The sequence below is a fragment of the Leopardus geoffroyi genome, chromosome C2 (genome assembly GCF_018350155.1).
Source record: "Leopardus geoffroyi isolate Oge1 chromosome C2, O.geoffroyi_Oge1_pat1.0, whole genome shotgun sequence".
Taxonomy (NCBI): Eukaryota; Metazoa; Chordata; class Mammalia; order Carnivora; family Felidae; genus Leopardus; species Leopardus geoffroyi.
In genome coordinates, this window is record NC_059333.1 from 10,362,749 (window position 1) to 10,375,091 (window position 12,343).

The 12,343-nt window shown below is 45.8% G+C and overlaps 1 non-coding gene across 1 annotated transcript; it reads left to right on the plus strand.

Moving 5' to 3' along the window:
* The first annotated feature begins 5,357 nt into the window (after positions 1 to 5,357).
* Positions 5,358 to 5,430, plus strand: TRNAK-CUU. The gene has a single exon. It is a non-coding gene; the product is annotated as a tRNA-Lys (tRNA).
* The last annotated feature ends 6,913 nt before the right edge of the window (positions 5,431 to 12,343 follow it).

Consider the following 12,343-nt stretch of genomic DNA (forward strand, 5'->3'; position numbering starts at 1 on the left):
GTCTGCTTTTCCGGAAGGCGCGGGTCTAAAATGTCCCTGCCTCTCGAGCGGGCGCCTCTGATGCCTGGTACGCTGGTCTCAGGATGCATCAGATCCCGTCAGGGAGTAGAGTGAGAGAAATGCTGTTTATGGGGATTTGCACATTCTCTCCGGGCGCCTCCTCAGAATCTGTCGGTACCCGGAATTGCCAGAAGTCTCTCTCACTTCAAGTGAGATGACAGCGATGTAGGGTCACACGCACACCGAGATTTACAATTTACAAAGCAAGTCAGTGTGTTTATTTCACCGGCGTCTCCCGACAACCTTGGGAAGACCTAAAACCGTGATTAAGGCCGCCATGTGGCACATGGCACGTTTGTGGTCATGCAGCTGTAGAAAGGGCAGGGACCCTGAGCCGGCTACTCCGCCCTGCACACCCCCCCCCCACCTTCCCCCTTCATGACACAGCTTCTGATGCGTCTTTGCTTTATTCTAGTCGTGGCGGATCGCACACTCATGCCTTTTCACACGACTCTGCAGCCCTTCCCAGGAGGAGATGCAGCCCGTTTTCCCCACCCCTTGAATCAGGGCTGGCCTGTGACTTGGGTTTCGCCAAGAGACTACAGTACAAATGACAGGGTGCCAGTTCTAAGCCTAGACGTCAGAAGTCGTGTACATTTCGGCGTGCCTTCTTCTCTGTCACCTCCAGCGCCATGAGAAGCTGCCTGGAGGATGAGACAGCGGATGAAAGAGAGACAGGCCGTCCCAAGCCAGCCGAACCCCAACACGGGGGAGCCCGGCCAGGGTCCAGAGCTGCCTAGCCGAGCTGCAGCTGACAGGTGATGCCTGAGCGAGCCCAACCGAGATGGGAAGAACTGCCCCGGTGACTTGTAGACCCGAGACCAACACCAAGGGTTCATTGTTAGAAGCACTCAGGATTTGGGGATGTTTTTAATTCGGTATGACTATGGCAATGGATAACCGATACGCCGGGCGCCTGGGTGGCTCAGTCAGTTAAGTGTCTGATCGGCTCGGGTCATGATCTCGCGGTCCGTGAGTTCGAGCCCCGCGTGGGGCTCTGTGCTGACAGCTCAGAGCCTGGAACCTGCTTCAGATTCTGTGCCTCCCTCTCTCTCTGCCCCCCACCCCCGCTCATTCTCTCTCTCTCTCTCTCTCAAAACTCAATAAACATTAATTTTTTTTTTTTAAATAGATAACTGATGTGCCAGTCAACGAAAAAGGGATGGGCTCCTACCACATTCTAAGTTCTTAAGGGATCATAGCAAAGAATGAGACACGCCCTTGGGCTCCAAATTTTATAGTCTGTCAGGGAAGATAGGCATGGCCATTGACGACTCTGATCTAGGGTGATACACGATACCCATTGCATGAGTGATTCGAAAGCGCCCGGAGTGTTTGGAGGAAGGAAAAATTTAATGTTCATTTTGAATCACTTTATGGACAATCTAGTTATCTACTAAATCATCCCCTTCTCTCATTGAATGAGATCTAATATGGCCTAAATGCATCCTATCTTTTATAAAGACACTCCCAAACACAGGCTTGGGCATGGTCAACTTACATTATCCCTCAAAAATGCTGTTTAAATCTCCAACGGGAACGTATGAACCCTCTGTAGTAGAGATGAACACATTACAGGCAAAATGGACATTGTAGAGACAAGAAAGACCATGAAACTCGGGTACCACGTCCTACGGACCCTCTGCACGTTAGTGAAAATATTTCTCTTAACCTTTAGCAAATGACCCCAGTGCTGAGCTACAAAGCATGTGAAATCGGAATTGCTATTGCAACAGATCGCCTCTTTCTCATTTTCGCCGACTCTTGGATGAAGAATAAATACAAAGAGTAAAGGTAAAGATGTGGAATATTCTGGGCACTACTGTGTAGTCATGACTGGCCACAGAATCTGCAGTCAGCCTGCCTGGGCTTGATACCCTGGTTCCCCCACTTTCTATCTAGATGGTTTGGAAATTATTTAGTCTCTTTACGCCTCAGTTTTCTCATCTGGAAAATGGGAAGAAATACACGTTTGTGAGAATTGAGTGTAAGGCACTTAGTGGGGGGGTGGGGGGAGTGAACTAATGATAGTTACTAGTATAATTAGTGAACTTTTAATGAATTCAATTGTTGGTGAAGTTAACCCCCAGCGTTTTCCTAATATTTTGTTTTCTTTTTAAAATAAGAAGTACTTTTAAGGTATCCAAGATCATTAATTTGAAAAATGAAATACATAGAGTCATTCTTTTCTCTTTCTGTTCGTAAAAGGAAACATCTTTCCAAGTGAAAATGTGGTCACCAAAGCAGGAAGAAATATTTCTTGCTATTATTATTATTTTATGTCTTTATAGTCTAGTTACTTAGTTTGGTTGAGATGCAAAACTTCATTTGTCCACAACTACCTGAAACATTGGGCTAATTTGTTTTGGAGTATAGGTCTATTATCAGATTTAAGAACTTATTAAAAACAGAGTTCAGCCGTTTGTCGATTAATAACATAAATGATGTACTCAGGATCATGTGCTCAAGTTTAAGGAATTTTACTTCCCTACTCCTGAACCCAAGTGCATATCAAATTCCAAGTGCGAATGAATAACAAGGGGGGGAAATAATACTGAGTCCCCCATGTAGAAAGTTCTGGTCAGACACTGTGTAAATCAGAAATATGTTTGCAGTGTTCCCCACCTAGATATTTTGGAGAAGGAAAACACCCAAAAACCCATTATCTACCTCTCCAACAACATAATAGGGTGTCAAAATCTAGAGAGATTTCACATATCTGCCCAGAAGAGAAAAGCTACTAAGGTATAAAAAAGTTAGTAAGAGTAACTAATACTATTAAGGAAATAAAGGGGACATTTGGTGAGAGATAAATTTAATTAAATGTACGCGGTTAGCCTGGTAAGCTAAAGGGCAAAGGATGTGATTTGGGTTTTAACCCTTACAAGGGTTACAGACTAGGGGCACCAGGGTGGCTCAGCCGGTTGAGCGTCTGACTTCAGCTCAGGTCACGCTCTCATAGCTCGTGAGTTCGAGCCCTGCGTCGGGCTCTGTGCTGATAGCTCAGAGCCTGGAGCCTGCTTCGGATTCTGTGTCTCCCTCTCCCCCTCGCGGTCTGTCTCTTTCTCTGAAAAATAAACAAACATTAAAAAAAACAATTTTTAAGGTTACAAATTAGGGTAACCACTAAGTCAATACCAACTCAGAAAATGCTCTAAGTAGAGGCCAGCGCTTGAAGTTGAAGGCAGGTGTTAGAAGCAGAACACAATGTTACCCTGCACAGCACATAATACACGTCTAGAACGCTGTGTCCTTAAAACAAAACTTTCCGCTCTTTTGATAAGTACCCCCAGAACAGGAACCCTGTCTTACCCGTGCCGGAAACTGCCACCTGCTTCCCCCAGCACCCGGCCCAGAAAGCAACGTGGATTGGGTACTTTTGAAACGTCTGTTAAGTGAATAAAAGAATTGACAAATTTAGATAAATGTGTGTGCGGCAGATCCGTAATAATTAGTAAGGGAACAGAGGTTGTTTTGGATGCAATCCTTAACTGTTCGGTACATGGAATATATACTCTTCCTATAAAAATCAACCAACTATCAAAAAAGGAATAAGTAATATCAGAGAAAGAGAGAACAACGAGTCAGGTTGTTTTGACTGGAGCCAGCACATCAGTCAGTAGGGGCTCAATTACGGCCACCAACCCAAATCTCGGTCACGTCCAACCACAGAAGATTGGTATGTCCTCACTTTATCTGTCAGCTACCCTTTGGTGGTGGCTCTGTTCCTCGTCCTTGAACAAGCAGCCCGAGCCACGGCATTGCCAGTCTCACGGGAGAAAGACAGCTACAGGAGTGAGACACGTGATAGGGAGGCACAGGAGAGCCTAGAGAATATTCTGGACAATAGTTCAGTCCAATCACCCGACAAGATAACTCTGATTTCGAGCTCGGTAATGATGACCATTTCTTTCCACACATCTGTAATCATCGTTACTGTTCTGATCATTTTTACAGAACTGCTTAAAAGAAATGCTTTTGGCATTTTGGGACCAAACTAGAGTATGGCAAATAAGAACAATTTGCTGAAGTCATTCACTATTTGTGGGAGGGGGCATGAACATAAAATCTGCTCAGTCTTCCCCTGTGAGGTTTGAGAGGCAATCATCTTTCCCTTTCTTCATCATTTATACAACAGCTCCCACAGACAGCACAGATAGCCTATTAATCGGCAGCTTTGTGTTAAATAGCAATACAAAGTTACCACCGAATAAGAGTTAATGTGTGTATATGTAAAATGGAGCCTGATACACAGAATGTTCTCAATAAACGCGCTGAATGAGTGCAGAACTCAGTCTCTACTGTATGAAATGGCGGTGGTGTTTTCAGATGTCTCTCCTTACACCCTCACCCCCTGGCCTTCTCTTTTTGTTTTTTTAATTTTTATTATTTTTTATTATTATTTTGAGAGAAAGACCCTGAGTTCGCAGAGGGTTGGGGAGGCAGAGGGAGTGAGAGAGTCTCAAGCAGGCTCCACACTCAGCGTGCGTCCTGATGCAGGGCTCGATCTCACGACCCCGAGATCATGATCTGAACGGAAATCCAGAGTCAGACACTCAACCGAATGAACGACCCAGGTGCCCCTTGACCTTCTCTTTCTAATGCCCTTTGGGATTTTTCCACCAAAGCTTTTCCTGGGTCAAAAAAAAAAAAAAAAAAAAAAAAAGATACACTCTTTCTTTTCACAATTTTGCCACTAAGTATTTCATAGGTGATTACACGAAAGTCCAAACTTTTCCCGAAGATTGTACCATTTTATGTTCCTCCAGCAATGCATCGGTTCTGGGTGTTCCACATCCTTGCAAACATCCGGGGTAGTCAGTCCTTTTGATACTCACCTACCCTGTCCCCCAGAAATGTCACTCCGATCGAGTTATCCACGAGAAATACATTCCATAGGAAAAAAAAAATTCCATAAAACACTTATGCAAATGTATTTGTAGCAGAATTGTTTATAATAGCTCAAAACTGGAAATGACCCAAATGTCCATCAGTAGGAGAACTAAACAAATTGAGGTATGTTCACACGGAACAATAACTCAGCAAATATAAAGAGGGGAGAGCTGATCTACTCAACAAAAGAATCTAGACACGGACTGTATGATCCATTTCTATGAAGTTCTAGAACAGTCAAAACTATAGTGAAAGAAAACGGAGAACAGCGGTTTCCTCGTGGGGGTGGGGTGGGCTGTGAATTTTCTAAGGACTTCTGTGAAGTGGTGGAAATATACTGTATCTTGATAAGGGTGTGGGTTACAGAGATGCATCCATGGGTCAAAGATGCGCAGTTTAGGGGCGCCTGGCTGGCTCAGTCGGTAGAGCGTGTGACTCTTGATCTTAGGGTCGTGAGTTCAAGCCCCACGTTGGGCACAGAGATGGAGAAATAAACAAACAAATAAACTTTAAAAAGAAAACAGCTTCATGGATGACACAAATTTAGTTAAGTTCTGCCTCCTTCCGTTTATTCAGTAGCTTTCCCAGCACCGGGCATGACCTGTGGCCGCTGTTTGCGCGAAATAAATCAGGACAGAAACTTCCAGAGTTCTCCATCTTTGGCAGCAAGGAAACCAGCTGTCCCAAGACAGAAGGGGGAGGGAGTCCTTGACTCAGTCCCAGAGCCTGGCCCCTGACAGGAGCCCCGAGCAAAGCCAGGGGCCAGCAGCAGCCCACCTCGGGGGTTTTGTTGTTTGAGCCTTTGCCGCCTGCCCGTGGTGGCTGGTAATTGCTGGGTGTGTTGTGTTCCTTTGGTCTCTCAGGTACATTTCCTCAACCAACATGAAAAGAAAATGATAAGGGGCAAGGGCATGGAGGTGTTTATGTTTGCGGCTCTAGCCAATTGCTTGAGACCCAAGACAAAAGCCAGTGCAGATGGAAGGAGGCCAGACTATACAATGGAAACCCCAGCCTGTCCCCGCAGAACGGGCCCAGCACCCAGCTGTCGTCCACTTCCATTCGTGTCGCCGACACCCAGCAATTAGCACGCCCGGGTTCTCCTTTGGAAAAGAAGCTTGGGAGGACAATACCACAGCGAGTCCTCCTGGACAGGAAAGCAGGTGAATCCAGCTTGGAAAAAAAGGCCAAGGTAAATGATCCTTTTTGCCATTGCTTCCTACTGTTGGACAAACCACCGGCACGGTATGAAAGAACTCCTCCTGAAAGGGTACAAGATAAAGGGAAAAACAAAACCGAAAACAAGTCCATCCCAGCCCGCAGTGATCGAAGTGCCCTGACGTACTATATTATTTTCTCCTGGATACTTAAATTGACCCCAAAGTCTCTGGCTTCTTGGGTGATATATGTACATGCACGTCTTACATCTGGACTGTCGGTGAGGACGGCCAGAGAAAATACAGGACACCCAGTTAAGTCCGAATTTCAGTTAAACTGTGAATAATTCTTTAAGAACCCCCTATGTACTATCTGAGATTTACTAGGAACTGAATTCATTTTTTACCTTTAAAATTCAAAGTTAACAGTGCATTCTTTTTTCTTTCTTTCTTTCTTTTTTTTTTTTTTTTTTTTTTTTTTTTGGCTAAATCTGGCATCCCGACCCCCACGGCATCACAGAAGCGTATATATATTCGGTAGAGATAAACTTGAACTTGACGGGAAGTGATAGACTGAAAATACAGCACTCCATTGGGGCAATGGCTCGAGGTGCAGTGAAATCACCTAATTGTTCCAAATGTCTCCAGCTCACGCTAAAAGAAGAGAAATGAGCTAAGGCTCATTTGCTCATTGGGTAAGCGATATGAATAACAATGAAAACCTTGGAGTTAAAAGATGTGTCGTTTTTAGTAGCTGAAGCGTTCTGAGCCTAAAGGAACTCACCGCGCACTTCTTATCACCTTAATAACCAGGTCCTGGGTAGTCCAGGGAGGGCACTGTTCCTGACACAGCACAGGGGGCGGAATTGCCAACACGGAGTCATACCTGCACCTTATTTTGAATTTCCTTTGGCATCTCTGTAAAGGGCACTCTGGGAGGCATGCCATCCTAAAGGGATTAGACGCTTTTAATCGGCATGACTCCATGGTTTTATCTAACTGACCTGGGAGCTAGAAGCTTAGAAGGGTGTTGATGAACACTTGAGCAGACCTGAGAAAAAGGCTGGTATATTATGTAGGATTCAAGACACATAGCACATTTCCAGTGCAGGCATCAAACAAGTTTAATCCCTTCATCTTAAGAGGCTAAAGGAAAAAGAATGAATCATTTGATTTATCGTTAAATCCGTTATCTCCTCTGGGTCTGCCCTTTGTGTGGTCCACTAACTACAAGAACAGGGAACACAGAAAGGTGATATGTTTGAGCTTGCTTGCACATCGGTGCCAAGTGAGGGCAGAGCTTAGTGAAATCAATAGCCTGGATTCAACTGTGGGGTGTGTGTGTGTGTGTGTGTGCGCGCGTCTGAGTGTGCGGGTCTAGATAGTTTTGAAGAGAAATGTAATACTGGCTTGTATTGGCTTACAATACAAAGCCCATAAAATTGGCTTATTTAGATGCTGGAAAAAAATCATGTTAAATTCCATTTTTCTTAACTTACTAAGATACAACTTTAGATTCTTCTTGAACAAATAGAGCACCACATAAGGTGCGATCAGAGTCAGAAAGTTTCTGAAGACTCTGTTTCCTGGGAAGATCTTCTGATTGCTTCCAATTACCGTAAAAATAGTAGAGACATTTAGTAAATGTTTATCAGGTAATAAGTACTATATTAACTGTGTCATACATTGACTCAAACAAGCCTTTTTGAGTCTCAAGCCATTAGGTAGTCTACCCTGACTCAATAAGTAACATCCAGATCCTGGCTGTATCTGTTTTAAATTGGTCAACAGAGTATTGCTAAGGGGGATAAAAAAAAAATAACAAATAAATAAATCCCACTGCTCCTCATCCGGAGCTGTGGGGACTGATATACAGAAGAGTTCCCATCATTGATATAGTCGGTTACTTTGATCATAAAGAATTCATAGATTTAATTATACAGGTCACTTGATTTTTTTATTGTAGTAAAATATACATATTCTATTTATCATTTTAACCATTTTTAAGCGTGCAATTCAGTGGCATTAATAATTACCTTCATAACATACAACCATCACCACTAACCTTCTCCAGAACTTTTTATCATCCCAAACTGACACTATATCATTTCTTAATGTTTTTTAAAAATTTTTTTAATGTTTATTAATTTTTGAGAGAGACAGAGACAGAATGTGAGTGGGTTAAGGGCAGAGAGAGAGGGAGACACAGAATCCAAACCAGGCTCCAGGCTCTGAGCTGTCAGCCCAGAGCCCGATGCGGGGCTCGAACTCACGAGCCGTGAGATCGTGACCTGAGTCGAAGTTGGACGCTCAACCGACTGAGCCACTGAAGCGCCCCTTTTTAAATGTTTTTTAATGTTTATTTATTTTTGAAGGAGAGAGAAACAGAATGGGTGGGGGAGGGGAAGAGAGAGAGGGATTCTGGCTCTGAGTTGTCAGCACACAGCCTGATGTGGGGCTAGAACCCATGAACCGTGAGATCATGACCTGAGCCAAAGTCGGACGCTTAACCGACTCAGCCTCGCAGGCACCCCCCTTTTTAAAAATTTTTTTCATGTTTATTTATTTTTGAAAGAGAGAGACAGACAGAACATGAGTGGGGAAGGGACAGAGAGAGAGGGAGACACAGAATCTGAGCAAAGTGACACTGTATTCTTAAACAGTGACATCCCATTCCTCTCTCCCTCCAATCCCTGGGAACCTCTCTTTTACCTTCTTTTCTATGAATTTACCTGTTCTAGGTACCTCATATAAGTCCCACACACAACACTTGTCTTACTGGGTCTGGCATAATGTTTTCAAGGTCCATCCGTGTTGTGATATATATCGAAATTTCACTCCTTTTCACGGCAGAAAAGTATTCCATTGTAAAGACAGATCACATTTTGTTCGTCCACTCATCCGCTGGGTGTTCTCACATTTTGAAACCCTATTTAGTATGTGTGATTCTTTTCTTCTCGCTTAGATAAGAAAAATTGCATTCACCGTAAACAGTACAAGAGTCTCAGATCATCTAAATTACCAACTTGATTGGACGCCCATCACTGCAATTGGAACCTGTTGGGCTGACTACCTGGGTGGGTTCATGGGACTCCTTTCTGCCCACAGTGTTTCCATACCCACCCTTAGTCCTTGCTAACTCGGCCTGCACACTGCTGTGCTGGGGGTGCGGTGGGGGGGGGGGCAAAGGGAGACCGTGGGAGAGATTAGAAGCTCACTTAGCAGCCTTTGTTTTAAGCGATCCTGGCTCTCTCTGACCTCGTGGCTGTTAAACATGGGTTGTTTCTCTCCTGTGCATTCTCGTGGACTCTCTTATCTGGCTCCTTCTGATGCAACTCCCCACCCAGGGCAGTGTCCCTCTCTAGGACCTTAGCCCCCAATGCCATCTCAATTGCTGCTCACGATGGTCTACACCATAAGCTCTTTAGGCTGAAATCTCCTTGCTTGGGCACTCCAACCTTGTGGGCAAAATCTCTTTTATTTTTTCTTTTAATGTTTATTTATTTTGTGTGTGTGTGAGAGAGAGAGAGAGAGAGAGAGAGTGAGCAAGGGAGAAGCAGAGAGAAAGGGGGAGAGAGAGAATCCCAAGCAGACTCTGCACTGTCGGCACAGAGCCTGACACGGGACTCCATCTCACGAACCACGAGATCATGACGTGAGCAGAAATTAAAGAGTCGGATGCTTAACCGACTGAGCCACCCAGGCGCCCCCAGAATTCCTTAATTTTAACTCCATTTTTATTTTTTTTAGTTTCTTTATTTATTTTGAGAAAGTGAGAGAGAAAGAGAGACAGAGAGAGGGACAGAGAGAGCACAAGCAAGGGAGGGGTTGAGAGAGAGAGAATCGAAAGTAGGCTCCACACTGCCAGTGTGGAACCCAACTAGGGGCTCGATCTTATGAATCGTGAGATCATGACCCGAGCTGAGATCAAGAGCCCCTTACTTAACTGACTGAGCCACCCAGGAACCCCCAGAATCCCTTTTAAGATAGAGCCAAGCCGGGGCACCTGGGTAGCGCAGTCGGTTGAGGGTCCGACTCTTGGTTTCGGCTCAGGTCATGATCTCACAGTTCATGAGTTCCAGCCCCACATAGGGCTTTGCACTGATGGTGTGGAGCCTGCTTCGGATTCTGTCTCTCCTTCTCTCTGCCCCTCCCCCACTTGTGCGTGCGCGCTCTCTCTCTCTCTCTCTCTCAAATAAATAAACTTAAAAAAAATATTTTTAGAATAGCGTCAAGCCAACATCTTACTTGGGGTTCCATATTTGAGGCACCTTGGAAGGGGTGCTGGAGATTCCTACTACAGCTCCACTCCTGCCTTACAAGAGGCCACTCACAGTCGCAGGGGTGAGTCAGGGCCCAGACTGAGTCACACACGCTCTTTGTCCCTCTCTCCAGGTTTGACAAGAGTGGCAGACTTGGTTACTTGGATGGGGGAGAGAAGTCGAGAAGCCACACTTGAAGCCCTCTCTCCTAAGACCCTCCTCTCCATTGTCCTCTCTTGACCCTTTATGGCTCCACTGAGGATCAGGGCCCTTGAACATCTCTTTGGAAGTTTCCCCATGGTCCTGTCTTCACACTCACTCTGATCTGGAATATCTGTTATCTCTCAGTAGCACGGGCAGCCCCTTCAGCAGCCCAGCAAGCCTCGATACCTGTGGCTGCCGTGGAGGGTGGCTGTCCCTCTCTTTGGTCACCTCCTTTTGCCCCACGTCAGCCCATCTCAAACATACCCTCGGGATCTAGCTGTGTTATGCACTGCGACAACAAGAAATACTCCAATCTTCCTTTTGGAGATGCAGTTTTTCCCCGTTCTATCACAGTGGCTGCTCTATCAATGTTTTCTGAATTGAATCGAGACGGGAAAGGTCACATAACCAACTTAGATCCATTCAGACAAACACGCACACGCAATGATTCATTCCATATTAAGTCCCTATTCAAGCAAAGTGGATCTGCTTGTCTGCAACCCAGCACAACTGGATGTCACTCTTCTGTTTAGTCTGAGGAGCGTCATGAAGGAACAGATCTCAAGTGGCTCTTTCTTGTCAAATCTGTTGACTTTCCCATAGTCTTTGTTTTTCTCATCTCTCTTTTCAACATCTAACCCTGTTTTTCTCTCATCCCTTGAGATGTCGTCCCTTGGCTTGTACCATACTCCTGTTTTCTTTTTCTTTTTTTAATGTTTATTTATTTATTTTGAGAAAGACAGAGAGAGCCTGAGCAGGGGAGGGGCAGACAGAGAGACAGAGAGACAGAGACAGAGAATCCTAAGCAGGCTCAGTGCTGTCAACGCAGAGCCCCATGTGGGGCTCGAACTCACGAACCGTGAAATCACGACCCGAGCTGAAATCAAGAGCTGGACCCTTAACCGACTGAGGCACCCAGGCGTTCAAGCTTCCTTTTTCTTTCTCCCATTCCCCTGGCCACCTTTCCTCCTGACTGCTGTCTCTTCCTGCCCCCTTCTGAGAATTCTCATCTTGAGCTTCTGACTTTCTTTCACGTTGGAACTACCAGATCCTGCCTCTTTGCCTCAGCCTGAAGCTCGATGCTGGCGCCTTCTTCGCCTTTACCTCTTCCTCATCAAAGACCACCACCATGGCAATGCGATGCCACAAACCACCACAAAATGCTACGGCTTCAAACAACACCATTGATTACCACTCACACTTTGTGGGGAGGCTGGGCAGCTCTGGTCACGGCTGGGTTTGGCTGGTTGGTTCTTCTGGGTTAGGCTGGTGCTCACCCAAGTGTCCGATGGCCAGCTGGCAACTGGCTGATCCAGGATGGCCCCAACTGGGACCACTGGCTCTCTTCCAGTACACCAACAGGGGAGCATTCAAGGGACCAAGCACCTTTCCAAGCCTCTCCTTCCAGCAAGTTTGTTCCTGCTCCACTGGTTAGAGCGAGTTCCGAGACCGAGCTCGGGGTCAGGGGGGCGGGGACCACAGCTACAGGGTAAAGGGAGGAGTGAAAACCTAAGGAAGCTAATGTCATAAGCCCGTTACCTTCCGAGTGCCCCTCCCCACCCCCCACCCCCGTCCCTGCCCCTCACCTTGTCAGAGTGCTCGTCACCTCATAGCTGCAATACGGCAGCCGGGCCGGGCTTCTCGCCAGCACCCAAGCAGACAGAGCTTATTTGTGGTTTGCCCTTGGCCTCAGAGCTCTGCCCATCTCTGCTGCTCTCCCTGTCCTTTTATCTACCCAAAATGTACGTGTCTAGCGCCAACAAAACAGAA